This window comes from Cavia porcellus, unplaced genomic scaffold (assembly GCF_034190915.1).
Source record: "Cavia porcellus strain 051 isolate PalLab524CR breed Dunkin Hartley unplaced genomic scaffold, mCavPor4.1 scaffold_4, whole genome shotgun sequence".
NCBI lineage: Eukaryota > Metazoa > Chordata > Mammalia > Rodentia > Caviidae > Cavia > Cavia porcellus.
The window spans coordinates 66,521,283-66,541,711 of record NW_026947487.1 but is presented as its reverse complement, the minus strand read 5'-3'; the positions used below and the strand labels follow the sequence as shown (position 1 = coordinate 66,541,711).

The following is a 20,429-nucleotide window of genomic DNA, read 5'->3' as shown; positions in this document are numbered from 1 at the left end:
CCATGTTGCAGTTTTATTGTGGGTTGTCTCCAAAACTTACTTTAAAAAATAACAAGAAATATTAGTAGAGCTACTAAGCATTTGGTCCTTTGATTTGTATTCATTTTGATCCAAACTGTGGAAAGCTCTCAGAGAACAGTGGATCTAAAAACACCTTACCACCATAGGAAAGTGAATATTTCAGTTGCTTATTTTTTTTCAACCTCTGAATTATGTTCAGATTTTGAAATCTTTACCTATTCATAAGACAATTTTGGAGCATATCTCAGATCAGAGTTTAAGCTACATAACTTCATAAAGAAATACCACTTGTAGTTTAAAGTTCCCCTTCATGATTCATATCACCGTAGGATCTTGTCTCTTGTTCGGAGCCTAGTGACTTTCAGGATGAAGGTCAGAGGTCAGTGTGGTATTCTGTGCGTATTGTCTGATCTTTACTCAGGATGGTGAAAAACAGTTATCATTGTTAGAACCAACCTTCGTCCCCAAGTTGTGTTGATAGAGCATTTGAACACAAATTATTATTACTGGAATGTATATGTTTAGTCTCCATGAAAAACAAAGTCTCCTTAGGAAATGGATTCTGACCACTGTAAAGACAATGAAGAACATAGCTTAGGTTAAGGAGCAGTCCATCAAGGTCAACATCACATTCTTTCTTTGGATGTATGTACTAAGTGCTGGATAAGAAAACAGCAAACGCTAGAAATTACTACAGAAATTCTTCCTTTTTAATAAAGCTGTAAGTGCTGTTTAGACATCTGCATCTCTTAGTGAACATTTAAAGATACATATCAGTTTTTAAAAATGAGATGTGAAATAGGCTATTTCACATAGTCTATTTCATGTGCTATTTTTATTTTTAGTGTAACATCATAATATTGTAAACTTGGGTCTAAGGAGAACAAGAGGAAAAGCCAAGTGAAAGATTATAATAGTTGAATTAAGGATTATTTAAAAATCCTAACAAGGAATTTTATTGGGCAAAGTATAAAATAAAATTTTTAAGTTGTGCTTTTTAAGTTCTTGACGGCAAGGTAAGTTACATTCTGACATAATGATTTGTGCAGAATATGCATGGCAGGGCCATTTTTATCTCCTGAGGAGCTCACATGTTTGCTCAGGTCTTACTTTGGCAAGTATGATCATAACTTTACAGTGCAAACTGGGCTCAGATAATACAGTTAAAGGAGGAAGAGTGGCGTAGTTATCAGGCAGATAGGCTCTGGCACTTACAGTCCTGGCCGGTTCTATTACAACAAAGTTAGATCTTCCTGTACCTGTTTTCATATTTATAAAATGAAGCTGTTATAAAAAATTAAACAGATTAATATATAGATGGAATTGTAGGGATTGGCACACAGTAATTGTCTTTACTGATCCTTGAGGGATTGATTCTAGGAAACTGTGCCCCCTGACTCCTGGCAAAATCAAGAGTTCAATCCTTATGTGAGATGGCATAGTATTTGCCTTAAATCTACACACATACTTCTGTATGGATAGCATCAGCCCTAGATTGCTTATAAGACCTAAGACAATGTAAATGCTATGTTAATAGCACTCAGACTTTGTTGTTTAGGAAGTAATGACAAGTAATCTGTACACTTTCAGTACAGACACAATGCTTTCCCCCTCTTATTCTGTGTGAGTACACGTTCGCAGTGTGTGGTAGTCACACTGTGGAGCTGGCACGTGTCCACATCACATGCCCACTCCCCTTTCCACTCCCCTTCCCTCTCGTTCCCCCTCCTATTTCCTGATCTGCCTCCTACTTGAGAAAGATCTGTTTTCTTGCTTCTTAGCTTTTATTTTTCTCTTTATAATTTAAGATTCTTATGTAAGAGAAACTATGCAATATTTAAAATTGTGTGTCTCATTTATTTTACTTAACATTGTGGTTTCAAGGTGTGTTCGTTTTTCTACAAATGACTCAAGTTTACCCTTCATTATGGCAGAAGAGTACTTCATAATGAATTCCTGTATTTAGAACTCATGGATCCAGAGGGCTGATGGTAAGTTTTTTTATTTAGCTCTTTGTGCCTCTGTTTCTTTGCTTATAAAATAGGGATGGTAATAATACTTTCACCACATAATTATTATTAGTATTTAATAGAGTAATATTTTATATATAGAGTAGTTAGAACTGCAAATGTTAGCAATAACTATTTGATAGAATAAGATAGGATTATCTGAACCCCAATTCAGTTATTTTAGAAAACATAGCTAATTTCATGAGGGGGTTGTACTCTTCACAGATAGTTTGTTTGATTTTTTCTAAATATGCTCGAACACATTATCAGACTTAAATCCATGATTTTATACTCTGTTAGAATCTACGTTAGGGAAAAGAAATTAATTTCCATAAAACAACCATAAACTTTTAAAAGAGCTTACTTCCAATTTATTTTATTTTATTTTTTATCATAAAATAGTCCAGTTCCAGAAAATGTCCATAGTTTTTCTAAAGTAAATTTGAGTACTCTCCTCCTACCTCCAATAGTCTTTCTGAGGAAACTGTACACTTTGAGAAGTGATTCTCAATTACTTATTAACTTCTGAGTAACTTATTGTGAAGCTGGTGACAAGCTATGATCTAAAACTCATGTGGTTGTTATAGTTTCATTTTGGCACAAAAGTAGCAATTTGAAGTTTTCATTCTGTGGGCCTTATCAAGTTACTGATTATCAAGTTACTTATTCACTCACCAAATGACATTAGAATGCTTATGTGCCTGATGGTATCAAATGGTATGGGCCAGGTATCGGATTCCTTGGAAAATATATGTAGTTTTTCCCCCAGATAATCTCCATGGCCTTACCTAGGTGTCCCCTATAATGTAGATTGTTACCTGTTAGTATGTTGTCAAATACATTTGATAGATGGTGATCAAAATTTTAAAATAATAGAATTGTGAATAACAGAGTATATTGCAAATAGTAAACATTTCATGAAGTTAAGATTTTGATGTCAGGGTCTACCATTAAGCCACACACATATAACACTACATGTGTATTGATTCGGATCATTGTACAAAAAGTGTGGAAAAGTGTCTCAGGAGAGCCAGAGGATGCATTAGCAGCTGAGCCCAAGAAGATGGAAGATGCAGAAGCAGCTGGGTCAAGGGTGCAGCACCAGTCCACAGCCGAAGACCTAGAAGTGCACTGGAGAGTTGCAGGAGCAAATCTCTATTGGAGGGCTGAAGAACCTGGAGCTCTTCCAGAACAAGCATACTGCCTCCTTTCCCTTTTTATTCTATCTAGGCTCCAAGCCTATTGGTTGGTGCCACCCACACCTGGAGTGGATCTTTCCCCCTCAGATTGCTAGCCCACATGCCAGTCATCTTTGCTGTCACCCCAAATTGTGCTATACTTATCTCTTAGGCATTTCTTAATCTAGTCAGTTTGATACAGCATAATTAACAGTTGTGTTCCATTGACTCACCAAACACGCTGCCCTTATAAGAGCTTGGCATTCGTGATCACATCTGTTTCAAAGCAATTCTCTCAAATATCCACATCTTTCACTCTCATTCATAGAGCTCTGCTCATATATCACTTTTTAGGAATTCTTTGGGCTGACCACTTAGTAAAATATTATGCTGTGCTCCATCCCTGTGCCTCACATTCCAGCCCCTTTACTTCAGGCTTAATTTATTTCTCCATACTAGAGTTTATCAGTGCTTGCCGTAAGTTGTTTGATTTTATGCCTCACATCCCATCAGAATAAGCAAATCATGGGTTTAGGGACTTGGTTTTGTTTACCACCCTACCTCTGCCATCTGTAACAGTGCTTTTTATCTGGCAGATGCTTAAAAAAATTAAATGAATCAAAAGGAATAGTGTTCTTGATGTATTGTATATTAATGATATTGGAAGGATGACTGATTTAAGCTCCTTGTGTAGCCCCCAAAACACTGTTTTTTACCCACTTTTCTGATTTATAATTGTCTTTTCTTTCCCTCTCTTGTCCTCTATCCTTATAATTGCTGTGACCTGACAATTCGAAGATCACCGTGGTCTCCAGATACACAATCTGCCGCACACCTGTGCCTTAACTCATGCCTTTCCTCTGCCTGGGGTTCCTTTTTCTACTCTTGCTTCTTCACCTGGATGACTGCCATTTGCATTTCTTTAGGAGTCACCGTGAACCTCATCTTTCCTTTGAAGTTGTTCCATGATCTCTGGTGGAAAGATGCTTCTCTGCTTTAATGTCCCCCTGTGTTTACTATCTATTTTATGCCTTCTTACTTATGGGCTACTTGATTTCTCTTTTCTCTTCTTTTCTCTTTCTTTCTTAGATGGTCTTACTACATAGTTCAGGCTGGCCTTGAACTCACCATGTAGCCCAGGCTGGCCTCAAACTTGCAGCAATCTTCCTGCTTCAGCCTCAAACTGTGGGATTACAGGCATGTGCCACCACATCCAGTGCTTATGGGCTACTTGAAAGCAGAAATGGGTTATGGATATCTTTGTACTTCTAGAACACCTCTGTCATGCCTGGCTTGTAGCAGGAACACCACACATATTTACTGAATGGAAAGGAAATATTTAAATTTTTGTAATTAATCTGAACAGTATTTTCTTGATCTTTGGCAAGGCTCATAAGAACCAGCAACAAAGGTAAACCAGTTAGTGCTGCTTTGTTGTTTTCTACATTTCTCAAAATGAAACATTATTAAAAGTTAATTTGGGTAAAAATAACAGTTAAATAGATGACGGAAAGACAAAGACATGAAACACCAACTTCCCCCTTTGCAATCACACATTTCGGTCGTACCTCCCGTTGGTCTGGGGATGTATTTTCTATCAAAAGCTCTTCTTGCTTTTGTGTTTCCTTCTTCCACTTATAGACTAAGAAATGGTCTCTGGATATGAGAAAGGTACTTGAATGTGTGAAATTGTCCTTTTAGCTTTTTAGAATATGGTGGATCTTTTACATCTTGAGAATACTGTGGTATGTAGCCAAAATAAAAATTTTGGATTATGTATGGGTTTCATTTATATTTGATGCTTGGATCCTTCTAGCTGTGGATAATTCAGCATTGGCTGAACTTGTCAACTGCCCAACTAAATATACCTTCTGAGGAAAATTTATCCTTTGCACTCCTTTGCCTTTTTATTGTGATAGAAAAAAAAAAAAAACAACCAGAGATTCAACGGGCTGTAACTTTAATAGGTCATTCCAGCCAGTGCTTACCTTCACAAAATTCTGATAATACCAGGAAGACAATACAGTGATCAAAAGCAGTGATGAGATTTTTTAGCAGCATTAACCGTCATGACCTAGCAAAATGAAAGAAAATGGTTTAACAGAACTGTCAGCTTCAATATAGCTAATAAAGGCATGGATAAATGTTTATTACATACCGGAGACAGATCATTTCTGTACAGAAATTGAGGATGACCTTTACTGATAACTCTTATCTGCCTGATATCCTGAGAGAGTGGGGAAAGGAGAGGGAGAGAGAAGCATATTTGCTATTTATGAAAGGAGAAATTATCATTTGCAAATAAAACATTTTAGCAGTGATTATGTCACGTCACCCGCTTGCCCTCTCTTCCACCCCTGCAGACATACCTCATGGGTATGTAATGCAGATTTCCCTGGGAGACCAAGTGTACCTCAAAGTACCTTTGGTGAAACCAAGGAAATTCTCACTAATCTTGCTGTCTTACAAAGCAAAGCGTAGCTTTACGTGGATATGAATAATCACGTTAATAACCTTGACTCTCTATTTCTTCTAAGATATTGTCTTTTAATAAAATGCCCTGAATTATAACTATGTTTCAGTGAAATTTATTGTAAGTCCATAAGGTAATTAACAGGCATCCATTGCATATTTAGAACTATCAAAATATATTGTATTTAAGTGCAGTCAAGTCTTCATATAATTATTTTTGTTCTTGCTGTGAGATGGTTCAGGTAATGTTAGAAGGCTTCATTTTTATTTTACTTTTTCCGGTCCAACAGATTTGATAACTTAGTTCAAACCATTTATAATTTGCATTGAATTGTCATCAAAAGTATAAGTAAACGCTTGGTGCAATCATTTTGGTACTTTATGGTGGAAAACAGATTTGCTGAAACCATTTAACTCCAAACCTTGTTTTTTGTCTAGAGACATATGCTGAATCTTATTGTATTAGTCCTGAAATAGTTCTATGCATCTGGTGGCTGTTCATTACATTTTACTTAATGATAGTGTTATGATGAAAAGGAAGCCTTAACTTTTGGAGATTTTCCTGCATATGCTTGTTTTCAGAAATGTTTCCATAAGGGCTAGTTTTACTCTACAGTTAAATTCTTATCCTAACAAACAAAACCCAGCTTGCATAATAGATTAAAAGTGAGAATATGCGTGTACTGAATGGAGCTCTTTTGTCAGTAAAATAAACAAGTCTTATTTTTAAATTATATTCAAGTTGGTAATAGGTTTGATTTAGTAACAGAGATAGTGGAAACTTTTTGTTCCCTTAGCTGTATGACTTAATAAAAGGTCTGTTCATTTATTTTTTCTATATTTTTGAAATAAACTGCAGGCAACTGCTTTACACACCTAGCATGCAGATGCTCTGCCGAAAGCACTGCTAATATTTAGGAGCTGTTGTTGGCATTTTACAGCTAGGAAGAGGAAAATACCTCTTTGGCCTCTTCCTCTCTCTCTTTCTCTTCCAGCTGCGGCTGCCATGTGTCCTGTGGCGTATTTGGGCTACTCTGAGTCATTGAGTGCCCCAGTGAGGACAGGATGAGTTTCTTAGAATGTCACGGAGGTTGCTTGGCATTTGATATTGAATCTGGATTCCACAGAGACTGAAAAATGACAAAACAAACAAAATCTTGCAGATGAGATAACAACAGTTTGTGCCTTGTCATAAACATGTCATTTTATGCCTCGGACCTAGTCATCACACTGAGTTTTCCCCTAAAGCACTGTTCTCTCTTGACTTACAAGCATGGTTGGCCACACACACACACACACACACATACACTGAGAAAGAGGGGTAAGTGCATCAGATACAGAAATATTTTTATTTTAATAGTTTTATTTTTTACCTAGTAACTGAATTAATTAAATTTGTGAATATTTGGTCAAAGAAACTAGACAGAGATATAGCAAGTACTTTTGTCTATACTCTGAACTGTTATTTGTTGAAAACACAAAGAACAATAATGTTGTGATTTGGTGGATTTTCATTTTGTAGAAGAATAAATACATGTTTACTGTAAAATTTTCTCATCAGAATAATATCTCTATTAAGCTTAGAGTTTTCCATGTTTAAATTTGGTGTCTAAGGTACATTGCAAGAATGTGGTTGACTACTTTCAGGGCTATGTGAAAGTGAAAGCCTTGGAAGTTCATTTGGATTACTAATTTTTTAAGGATATTTTTCTAGTAAATAATTAAGGATATATTATCAAGAAAGATAAGCCAACCAGTATATATGTGTCTGACAAACAAACATAGAATTTTGGTGATGTGTTTTTGATAAATATTAATTAACAAGTATATCTGTAGAAGGCCACCTGGATGGCTCTCCTTGAATAAAAGAGCAGTTACCTACACTTTGGCTAAACCTGGCCCTGTCTGTCTCCGTGTACTGATGTGTACAGAGTTGGCTAAGTGATTTTCTTTTCCTTTCCTTGGCTCTAAGCAATGTGAACAGGTCTGGCTGAGGGGCTGATGCGTAATCTTTGAAGCCACAGTCATTGTTGCCTCACTTCAATGTCTCTCAAATGGTTAAGCCTAGCAGGATGCAGCAGACAAAGAGGCTGGGACTTCTCAGGGCAGGAGAGGTTGACATATCCGAGTAAAGCTCTATCCCCTAGACATTAATTGCTACCTTGGCTGTGTTATGCAGATTGGTCTTTCTGCACATCCTTCTCTCCGCGTATTGCAGAGGTATTTGTGGCTTCTAGCCAGCCTGGCTCACAGTACTCAGGTAATTCCCGCCTTTCTCATACTCATTCTCCAGCCACTCCTTTCTTCACAAATTAATAAAATTTAAGCTAGGCCCTGGGTCAAGGCCTTTGGTCCATGAACCCTCATCTGGACTGGACTCAGAACTGGCTGCCTGTATCTATAAATATGTCCTAGTGTCATTATTCTCGCCATAGGATGCACTAGAGGCAGTAGATTGAAATTAATTTGCCGTAATTCCAATAATGTTGCCATGGGATTTCAAATAAAAACTTCCTGGACCATGATGAGAATGGGGAAAGGGTCTCTGTATGTATTTACTTCATAGCCTGGGAAGCATAGTCTTTATTATGTTACCAGCACCTTATTCTATCTAGGTTTTCTTTAACACATGCTGCATGTATCAACTCAGCTAATCCTAATAACATTGTGATTTTATACATGCAGAAATGTGTGTGTGTGTGTGTGTGTGTGTGTGTGTGTGTGTGTGTGTAGCTTATGTCATTCACTGAAATTGTAGAGCTAGTCGGAGACTGGGTCAGGGTTGGACCTAGGGCATACAACTTTATCCCCGCTTCTCTGCTCCTCAGGTACCAAGGACTGGGATTGGGCTAATGACATAATGGAGTCAATGTGACAGTGATCTGAGTACAATTTTAATATAGCACTGAGTGAGTAGGAATTATTAATAGGCTCTTATTCTTATAATACTGAAAGATGAAAAGGGAAGATGAAACCTAAATATGCATAATGCCTTGTCTGTGCTCTTGGATTCCAGTTGGGTTTAGAAGGAGCCATGCTCGCTTCACCTTTCTTTCAGTACCACTCCATGTGTCCTGTGCCAACCATGATGTTTCTTCTGCCAGTCTATTGCTTGCTTTAGGGTTCCTAAGTGTACAGGGGTATTCCAGCTCTCTCTGAGCTTGCAGCCTCAGGGCAAGACAGATTTGTTAGCCAATAGGAATATGGCTAAGGTGTCAGGCCAGGGTGCCTGAGAGCCAAGGAAGACAGATGTCACATACTGGCCTGACCCAGGAAAGGACATTTGAGTGAAATATTTTGACGACAAGGAAAACGTAAATTGATTTTATAATAAAAAGTAATGTCAGATTATAAAACTAATTGTTATAGAAAACTTAAATATTGGAAAGATGAGGAAAATAAAAAAGCAATAAAACTTAAGGTCAGAAGGAAATAACAGAACATCATGGTAGATTTTAGTCTTTTTTCCTTCCCTAGGCATATGTCTTTATAAATTTGAAATCATATGAAATATAGTATATATCTGAATATTTTCATTAACATAGTTTACTACAGCATAAGTTCTTTTTTGCATGCATTTATTGTATTAGTATATACACAATCTTTTGTTGAATTTCTAGTTTTTTTCTCTTTATTTGGTATTATAAATACAATGATAACAAACAACCTTAAAAATCTTGGGTAAGCCTATGACTGAGCTGTTTTTTAGTCTGTGTTGTTCAGCTGCTACTGTGAAATAATAGGCTATTTACATTCTCACCAGAAGAGCATGAAAATGTGAATTTTGGCATATTTTTTTTTTTTTTACCAATAACGATGTTAAGGGAGGGTTTTTTTTGCTATTTTAATTAAGGGCAAATATTCAGTTTATGACAAATCTTATCAATTTGAGTTTTAATTATTTCACTCAATAATAGGTTTGAACTTTTTAAAGTATTGTTTTGGCCACCTGTATTTCTTTTTATGTAAATGGAATCATTTTTTTCATTAACTCGATGTAAATGTTTTCTTAGTTTGTGAGAGCTAAGAAAAAAATCATAATTTACTCATTAGATATAATTGAATAATTCATGTTAACTTATTACTCAAAACAACTTTCACATAGGTTTTTTTTATTGTGAAAGCTTAATACCTAAATTGTTACAGTACAGTATGAAAAGTGAATAAATTATATTTTTGATATGTTGGGAGTTTCCTTGCATGTTTGTGCTATGCATTTTAAATGATCATCTTACTCAATTCTTATATTAGTTTTATACATTTTTTTCCTAGAGAATCTTTTGGAATTTTCTTTATATCATCTTTCAGAAAGAATTGTTTCTGTTTTTCCATTATTTAAACTTCTTATTTAGTTTTCATTGTGTTGATTAGAATTTCCATGACTCTTCATAAAAGTTGTGATACCCTCATTTGTCTTGAATAAGAGTATTCTATTGTTTGCCATTGTGTAAGATGTCTTTGAGTTCTACTTCAATATATTAAGAAACAAACTTTTATTCTTAGCTTAAAATGTTTGAATCAGAACTGTCTCTTTATCTGATTTCTTTTACCATTAATAGATTATGTGGTGTGGGAAGCCCTGTAATTGGCTGCCACCTTATATCTGCAGGCCTCACCACCTTAACTCCCTCTAGGAGTTAAGTTTGGTAGTTAAAGCAGCACCTTGCCTAGCTTGTTTGGCCTATTCAAGGATTATGCTTATGAGCCCATGGGCGGGAAATTTGAAAATTTGATTTAACCTATAACCCTCAGTCTTGCCACTGTTGCCAAGTTACCTCTCAGAACCCAACTCCCTCCTCCCCCAATACCCTACATATTTGATACTTTTTCCTTGAATAAATGAGACTTGATCGGACTTCTGTCTTATCTCCATTCTTTGCATCTCTTGTCCCCTTCCATCCCCACTCTACCTCTAGGGTCTCTGTGGACTTACCCGCAGGCTGGGACAATGTGGTTTTTCTAGTTTTATTTCTTGTGAAAACTGTATTAACATATTGAATTACAGTTTAATTCTTTTAAGATGTCTTGGTTGGCCAGAGTCCGATTTTGTTTTGTAGTTTTACATGGATTTCATATTGTCACCAATCTTTTAATTTCATTTTTTTATAAACTCGATTAAATGAATTTATTTTTCTGTGCTGTGAAACAGACATAGTTTCTCAACAGATTGAAAGGATTTACTATAAAATTATCTTTGGGAATTCAATCTTTGGAAACCTAAAAATGTACATCTTTTTTGACTTTCTAGAACATTGTGTCCTCAATTTTGGTCATTTACATATTGTCTTGGAAAACTTCAATATCTTGAAGTTTTTCAAATCAATTTCTCTGATATCTTAATTTCTTCCTCAATAATTCATTCAAAATTTTTACAACTTAAATTCATTTTAGTAATGAGTGTTTTCCTAGAAAATAGTTGATATGTGAAGATTTTTAAATAAATTTTGTTAACATATTGTATATATCATAAATTGACCCTTTTTGAATTTGCAGAATTTTGACAAACATATACATGACAACATAGTAGTTAAGATATTGAACAATTCCATCATGCAGTAAATTCCCTTTTACCATTTTTAAATTGCACCTACATCTTTGGTTCCAAACCCCCACTAATTCACGAGATTTGTATGTTATTATAAAGCGGTTTTGCCCATTCCAGAATTTCTTAGGAATGGTATCACTCAGTATTTTTGGTTTGATATTCTTTAAGTAACATAATATTTTTAAGATCCTTCCACATTATTGTGTATATCAGACGCTAGTTCTATTTTACTACTACTGCTGAGTAGCCTTATAGTGTATGAATAATGTCAGACATACTGCTAGGTTTTTCTGGTACATTAGAGAGGCAAAAAAAAAAAAAAAAAAAAAAAAAGAAAGAAAAAGAAAAAATCTTTATTGAGGACATGTAGAGAAGTGTACATCTTGGGCTGGGCTTTCCCTTCTGACTGGTGACAAGCATGGCAGGTGGTTTTGTGACCTCTGGCCAGAGGTGAGGTTTTGGGCAAGCACTGATGATGTATGAGGAGCTGATTGGAATTTTCTTCAGGTGTGGGAAAGGAAAAAGGAAGTTATAATCAGGGCTGAGGGGAAAGGGGAGGAAATGGTCATCAGGGAGATAAGCTGTCTTTGTTTATTTGCCTTCTGCTATGTTAGACCACTGCCATAATGTTCATAATTTATTCTAGGGAAAAACCTTTCACATACCTCTATTGATGGGCATTTGTGATGTTTCTATTTTCTGTCATTATAAATATAGTTCCTTTAAATATTTGACTATGAGTACTTTTATGTAAACGTATGGCTACATATGAATGGAATTGTACTTCTTATGTCTGTTTACCTTTTTAAAGAAATTTTTACTGGCTGGGCATGATGGTGCATATTTGTAATCCCAAGTGCTTGGGAGATTGAGATGGGAGGCTCACTTGAACCCACAAGTTTAAGATCAACTGAGCAACACATGAGACCCTCTCTCAAAAAGAAAGAAAAGTTAGATTGGTTTCTAAAGTGATTTTAACATTTTAGTTTCCTGTTCTAGTATGTAAGTATTGTAGTTGCTATGCATCATCACAGACACTTGATACCGTCATAGTTAGAAATTCTAGTGACTGTGCAGTGCAGTGTGTATTTCTCTGATGATTAATGGAACTGAGTTTTGTGAGTTCTGTATATAATTTGGATGCAGTCATGTGATGTGAAAATAATTACTCCTAGTCTGTAACCTGTCTTCTCATTATCTTGTCAAAGTCATAAGCAGAACAGAAATTTTTAATTTTGTGAGACCTACTTTATCAATTTTATTAATTATAGATTGTGCTTTTAGTCACAGCTGAGAAATCTTTGCATAACTCAAGCTTCAAAATTTTTCTATTATTTTCCTCTAGAAGGTTTTCAGTTTTAGATTAGGCCTACAGTTCATTTTTTTGTATTGACTTTTTTCTTTTTTTTTTGGTACCAGGGATCAAACTCACAACCTCGTGCTTGCCAGGCAAGCACTTATGCCGCTGAGCTAAATCCCCGGCCCTGTGTTGACTTTTGTACACAGTTTGAAGATTGAATGGAAGTTTATTTTTTGTAAATACATGTAAAATTAGTTAAGGACCATTTGTTGAGAAGATTATCTTTTTCCCTGACTTGCTTTTGCATCTTTATCATAAAAACCTATGACCATAGGCATATGAGTTTATTTCAGGACTCTATTTCTGTGTGTAAATCTCTTTGTAATCACTTTCTTCATTATTATTTCATGATACTTTTCCAGACAATGTTAGTCTTTTGTATTTGACATTTCAAAGTTGTTTTGGTTAGTCTCTTGCATTTCTAAATGAATTTAAAATAAGCTTGTCAATTTCTAGATGAAGCTCCACTAAGAGTTTTAATGGAACTGTGTGCTAAATAAGTTTTGGTGGAATTTAAATTTTAACAGAATCGAATCTTCTAATCTGTGAATATTGTGATTCTTTTCAAAATTAAGTCCTTAACTTTTTAAAGTAATTTTTTCATGTTGGGTGAGGTTTTGTAAAGTTTTCACAAGAAATAAAACTAGAAACGCCACATTGTCCTGGCCTGCAGGTAAGTCCACAGAGAACCTATTTATAGGTTCAATGCTACTGTAATTGATAATTATGCTTTTAACCTATTTTCTCATTAGTAACTATTAGTACAGTCAGTTCCTGACTTAGGAGCAAGTTCTATTCTGGGAGAAATGTTCATTAATTTTATTCATTCATAATCTGACAAAGTGAGTCCTATACAGTGCACCATAGAAGTTTGCAACTCAGATGTTTGTCAGTTCCTTTATATATAGATATTCTGATTTGTATATTGCACTTTTATCCTGCAACCTTATTAATGTCTCTTTGGTTCTAGAAGCCTTTTAAAGATGCCATTTAAATTTCCATATACATTAAGTAGTTTACTAAAAGTTTTTCTCAGGAAGAAACGTTAGAGTATATTGTCAACCACTTTTTTGTATTTGTTCAGAATTTGATATCATGGATTACACTGATTTTCAAAACTTCAACCAAATTTGCATTACTTGATATATCCAAATGAATCATGATGTATTTTCTTTTTCTTTTTTATTATGGTCTCTCTCTTTTTTTTATTTAAAGAGAAAAAAGAAAGGACATAAAAAAACAAAGCAGTAAAAGGGTACAAGTGATACAGAATTTTAAGAAAAAATATACAGTAAGAAATCACTAGTTAATAGGTTACATATTGTCTTCCTAGAAACAGTTATCCAAATTATAAAATTAAAGCATATAAAGTGGACATTCATACAGTGATATTGGAGATAGTTCGGTTCAATGATCCAACAAAAGCTCAGTAATATGGTTTTCCATCCTACACACTCAAACATATCTGTGGTTATATCCTTTAGTCTACCTTCCTTTCCTCTCATTTTACACTAACAATTACACTTTTTGGGTTTTATTACTCCCACGGTTCTTATTACTTTTTTTTTGAAGAGAATAAAACCAAACGTGACTAAGCAAAACAGAGTCAGTTAAAACAGAAGGATGGGCATAGTACCTGATGCAAAAATAGAATACCAGGTGATCAAAAGTGGTTACCATTGTGCCTCTTGTTATTTTTAAATTGAGTTGCCTATATCATCAGGTATAATAGAATTGATCAAAACACTACAGAACAAGACCAATAAAACCTACATTGAAGACCTTACAGGACTTCAAAAAGAAGATAATAGTCAAACCATAATGGGCATCATAGTATATCTTATTGCCTTCAAAGCGGTTGCCTATACCCTCAAACTTGACACTATCAAACAAAATAGAATATAGAATAATCAGACAGAACAAGATAGGGAGAGCAATACTGGGGTTCAAATCAGGTAAATAGGAAAACAAAAAGTTACTATAATATGTCCTGCTATTTTTTAATTTAGTTTTCCCTTAATTAAAAAAATGAGAGAAAATAGATTAATTTTAAAAAAGGGGGGAGATTGAGATAAAAGAGGACATTGTAACAGAACAACACAGGTCAGAACCGAACAATTTAAGCATCTTTGTATTTCACCACCACATTATCTAACATAATAGTAGTCATCATAGTGCCTCTTTCCTTGAATTATTTGAGTGTAACTTCGTATGCCATAGCATCAAGCATATCAAGACTCATAAGTGAAATAAATCAAACTCACATGTATAAATACCGAAATTTCCCTAGTGTAAGAAATGATAAGAATACATAAAATTATATTGTAATCATGATTCCCAATCATATTGGTTTGAAGCCATATAATGTTTTCACTCACAATTGCAATGGTTTTAACCTAGGTTGTTCGATTTTAGTATCTGTGATAGTACGAATAGCTATTTTGAAGAAAACAACACAACATAAAAGCTAGTGCTGATTTAATATCATCTTGTTGAAGTCCCATCAAGCTGTGGTACATCTGTTTCCACTGGTTTTAACATGTTGTATCTTACTATATTTTACTATATGTGATAGTATAAACAAAATTTTTTATAGGCAAAAAGATAATATAGAAACCATTGTTGGTTTTCTATTAGCTGGTTCTAAATACCCTGTAATTCTTTCATTGTCTTGAATGGCTTCACACTATCTTGTATTTTCTTTTTCACAGATAGTTGAATTTAATTTGGTAACATTTTAATAAGAATTTTTAAAGTTTGTAGTATATTTTTCTTGACATGTTTTTTCTGGTTTTGTTTTTAGAGTTTTGTCTGTCTCTTACAACATTTTGGGAAATATTTACTCTTTAATTTTCTGTGATAGTTTGTGTAAAGCTGATACTGTTTGTTCATTGTTTGTTAAAATTCTCCAGTGAAGTCTAGAAATTATTTAGTAGCAAGGCTTTTTTTAAATGAAAAATTCCTTTTCTTACTAGTTACAAAGGTTTTTAGATATTTTATTTCTCCTTAGGGTGAGTTATACCTTTCAAAGAATTAATACTTTGCATCTCAAGTGACAAATTCATTGTTTTAAAGTGGTTTATCCAATTTCTCTGTCTTTTTACTGTCTGTATTGAGGCTGCCTCTATCATTCCTGATACTAATAATTTGTAGCATGTCTTTTTTTTTTCATTAATCTTGAAATACTTTTTTCTTCAAGGAAGTACTTTCAGGAGTATTATAGTATTTGGGATGACTTTAATCTCTTTTTCTCTGAACAATATAATTGTTGATTATCAGACTTTTTTTTGTACTAGGAATCAAACTCAGGATCTCATGCTTGCTAGGCAGGTGCTGTGCTATTGAGCTAAATCCCTGGCCTGACACTTTGTATTTTAATGGAGATACTCAGGGCTGAATATTTCTAAGTAGTGCTGTGCTATCGATGCATCAGATTAATTTTGATGTGCTGTGTTTTTCATTTTCATTAGTCCAGAATATTTTCTAGTTTTTCTTTTGATTTCTTCTGACTCAGAAGTTACTTTAAAGCTTATGAATGGGAAATTTTTAAAACCATTTTCTCTTATCTCTTCTTCCCTCACCTGTCTTCCTTTTCTATTTTCAGATTTTTTTACTTACAAGGTCACTGCTGATCCGTGATCATCAGAGACCACAGCCTTGAGAATATCACTGAGAAAAGTCAGCTGTAGTAAAAACAATAGCTACCACTTACTGAGGGGTTAACTAAGTGATCAGCTTTCTCTTACAACATTTCTAATTTAATTTCTTGGTGCTTAAACAATGACTTAAAGCTTTTTAATTTGTTAGACTTGCTTTGTGACACTGATTGTGGTCCTTTCTTGATTAATTATGCACATGCAATTGAAAAGAATGCATAGTCTGCTGTTGGATGGAGTGTTCTACGAATCCAGATTACACCAAGTCTGTTGATGTGCTGTTTGTCTTTGTATCCTTAATCTTTTTGTCTGTTTGTTCAATCAGTAATTGAAAGAGGGAGGTTAAAATCTGTGTATAGTTACAGATTTGTATATTTTCCTTGTGGCTCTATCAGCTTTTGAATTGTAATTAGGTTACTAAATGGCACGACTATTCTACCCTTTGAGTGAATCGACGATTTGTTATTGAAAATGATCCCCTTGGGGCTGGGGATTTAGCTCAGTGGCATAAGCACCTGCCTTGCAAGAAGGCAGTCATGAGTTCGATCCCCGGTACTGATAAAAAAGAAAAAAGAAAAAAAAGTGTAAAAAAAAAAAAAAACTGATCCCCTTTATGTCTGGTAATATTATTAGCTCTGAAATCTACTTTGGTATGAATAAAAATTCAGTTTTAATTTGGTTAGTGTTTTGATGATATATTTTTTCCTTTTATTCCTTTTACCCTAATATATATGGCTTTACATATAAACACACTGTTTTTGAGATAAAACATATATACATATATGGGTATACATATATCGCTGTTACGATGTTTTTAATTAGTCTGGGAAAATACCCAGAAGGGGAATAGCTAAGTTGAATGGAACTTCTCATCCTATTTTTTTGAGGAATCTCAAAACTAATTTCCACAGTGGTTGTACCAGTCAACATTCTCACCAACAATAGGGGAAAGGTTTCTTTCCCCCAACAGCCCCACCAGCATTTGTTATTGGTTAATTTCTTGATGTTAGCTAGTCTTTCTGCGGTGAGACTAGAAATTTTAAAATTATATTTTCCAGTTGTTTGCTGTTAACATATAAATATGCAAATGATTTTTATGTATTATTAAATTCACATATTAGTTATATTAGTTTCATTCATATTATGTACAACTTCTATGTATGCAAATATTTTGAAAAATTAGAAAAAATTTTTACTTCTTTCTTTCTAGTTTGTTTTCTTGCATCATTACAGTAGGTATAATCTATAGAACATTATTAAATAGAAGTGAAAAAATGATGTCTGTGCTTTGTTTTCAATTTAGGAAGAAAGTGATTAAACTTTCACCATTAAGTACGATATTAGTTGTAGTTTTTGTAATTATTCTCTTACTGGGTTGAAAGTTTCTTCTATTCTGAGTTTACTGATAATTTTGCCTTGATTTTTTGCAGACTTTTATCAAATGAATTTTCTATGCCTATTGATATGACTCTGTAATTTTCTCCTTTAATCCCATACTTGGATTAAATCAATTGATTGGTTTTCAAATGCAAAATAAACTATATATTCTTTGCATAAAAAACTTGGTCATTCTATGTTATGCTCTTTTTATTGTTTCTGGATTTTATAACATTATATTAAGAACTATTTACAGCCTCCCTGGTAAGCAGCCGTGGGGCGAGGGAGCGGCGGGCAACCCAGGGATAGAACCAGCCAGGGTCTCCTGAGATGCCCCATGTTGGAACTTAGGGGCACTGGGCAACAATGCAGTCCACTTGCCTCCCTGGTAAGTAGCCATGAGCCTACCGCAGGATAAGAATCAAATATCCCATCCTCCACCCCCTCATTAGCAAATGGGAGCCAGAGGTCTGAGCATCTCTTGGGAGGGTGACCGTATGCAACATAGCAAATATGGGAGATTTTCTTCTACCATCTCTTTGAAGCAAATATTGTTATCACTTTCTTGCTTTGTTTTGACTAATTGTTTTGCTCTATTCAATACTCTGATTTGATAGGTTTTATGATGTTCTGTATTTGGTTTGATTTTGCTATACCTGTTTGAAAGGACAACTACTGTGAAGATAATGAGATATACTATGGTACCTATTACTGTTATCCTGGTAACCTGCTGGGAAGTTCTGTACCAATTTTACTGCATTGTCTCAATTGGCTTTGTTCTGTTGTATTCTACTACCTTCAAAATAAAAAGAATCTTAAAAATAAAGAAGTATTTACATCCATATTCATGTGAATCATTGTTGAGTGCCTCTTTTTGTAGTGTGCTTTCTGGTTAGCTGTCAAAGTAATGCTGATCTTCCCTTCTTTCATGCTCATGCAGCTTCATTGAGATATGACTGACAAATAAACATTATATATATTTAAAGTTAATTTTATAGTCTATAGTTACTATGTTATGCATTATGTCTCCAGAACTTACTTATTTTGTAATTGAAAATTATGCCTTGTGGCCAACCATTCTCCCTCCAATGCTTTAAAAACCATAGATTGTACCATAATTGTAATCTTGTAACCTTGGTAACCATAATTGTAACCTTTGTTACTGCAAGATTCACTTAGTTTTATAAGATTGCACATATAAGAAAGATTATGCAATATTTGTTTTCCTGTTCCTTTCTTATTTATATTAGCAAACTGTCCTCCAGGTTTATTGATTTTGTCACAAATATGATTTCCTTCTTTTTAAAAGCAGAATTGTATTTCATTGTTCACATGCACCATATTTTCTTTACACATTCATTTATGGACATTTAAGTTGAACATATGTCTAGGAAATTGTAAATAATGCTGGAGTGAACCTAGGCTTGCAAATATCTCTTTGACAGGCTGATTTCATTTTCTCTGAATAACTACCTCAATGAAGAATTACTAGATAGCAAGCCTACTTTTAATTTTTTGAGGAAACTATACTTTTCCATAATGACTGCAGAATTTCCATCAAAAGTGTTCACAAGAGTTTCTTCCACATCCTTGCCAACACTTACCTTTTGCCTTTTTGAGAAAAGATATCCTCACATGTCTGTGATATCTCACTGTGGTTTTGATTTGCCTTTCTCTAATGATTATTGATGTCTTCTCATATGTCTGCTTTCATTTTCTTTTCATATATCAGTTGGCCTTTGTTAGGTCTTCTTTGGAAAAACAGCTACTCAAATCCTTTGCTCATTTTAAAATCAGGTTATTTATATTTTTGCTATTGACTTGTATGTGTTCCTTACATATTTTAATTATTAACTCCTTGTCAGTTATGTGGTTTACAAATATTACATCTCATTGTATATGTTACTTTATTATATTGCTAATTGTGTTCCTTACTGCATAAAACCTTTTAGTCTGATGTAGTACATTGTTTTTTTTTTTGGGTTTATTGCCTGTAATTTTGATGTCAAATCCAAAAGCTTTTCCTTCAGTGTCATGGAGGAAATCCACAGTAGCCACTATTGATAATGTCTCTTGTTTTCTTCAAACTAGTTGTCCATACCTTCAAATATATTGAACTCAAATATTAAAAAACAGATTAAAACCAACCAAAACAAAGAATAAAAGCATTATTGGACTTCAAACCAAGATGATAGAAAATCAGCAATGGCTACCATAGTATCTCATTTTCTTCAAAATAGCTGTTCATACCATCACATAATAAAATCAATTCTTATAAATTCATTAGGAGAAGTTCTAGGCATGTATGAACCTATACATGTACATGGATCCTGTCTATATTAGATGTAAAAATAAAACGAAACCAAACAAAACATGAGAAAAACAAGAAACAAAAGTGAAAAAAATAAATAACAACACTAAAGAACCCAAAACAAGAACCGTATAGAGTTTCAAAACAAGGTGGTAGGAACATAACTAAGGCTGTTATTTTTCATAGTCATCTTCAAAAGAGTTACTCAGATTACCAGATATAGACATGCAAAATTTATTTAATCCTATGAAAGATAACTGTTTTATTCAAATAACTAATAGAAATAGAAGTACAAGCATCTTAGCTACCTTTAGTGTGTATATACCAATTTATATCTTTTTTCTTTTCTCTATCTCCTCATTTGAGTTATTTTTCCCCTCTGAGCAGTTTCTTACCCTTCCACAATATTTACTGAAGATTTTGTATCTTATTTACTCTTTCAGTTTCTTACACTAGGGAGACTATATGGTATTTACACATGAAAGTTTGATTTATTTCAC

At 34.1% G+C, this 20,429-nt stretch overlaps 1 long non-coding RNA gene across 1 annotated transcript in view; it reads right to left on the bottom strand.

Moving 5' to 3' along the window:
- Positions 1-480: 480 nt before the first annotated feature.
- The window catches only part of LOC134475608 (uncharacterized), a 32,725-nt gene continuing 12,776 nt past the window's right edge, over positions 481-20,429 (bottom strand). Inside the window, exons 2-5 of the long non-coding RNA XR_010046789.1 lie at positions 6,640-6,810; positions 5,367-5,435; positions 5,197-5,282; positions 481-590 (exon numbers count right to left, since the gene is read on the bottom strand). This is a non-coding gene — a long non-coding RNA (uncharacterized LOC134475608). The remainder of the gene's footprint in view (positions 591-5,196; positions 5,283-5,366; positions 5,436-6,639; positions 6,811-20,429) is intronic.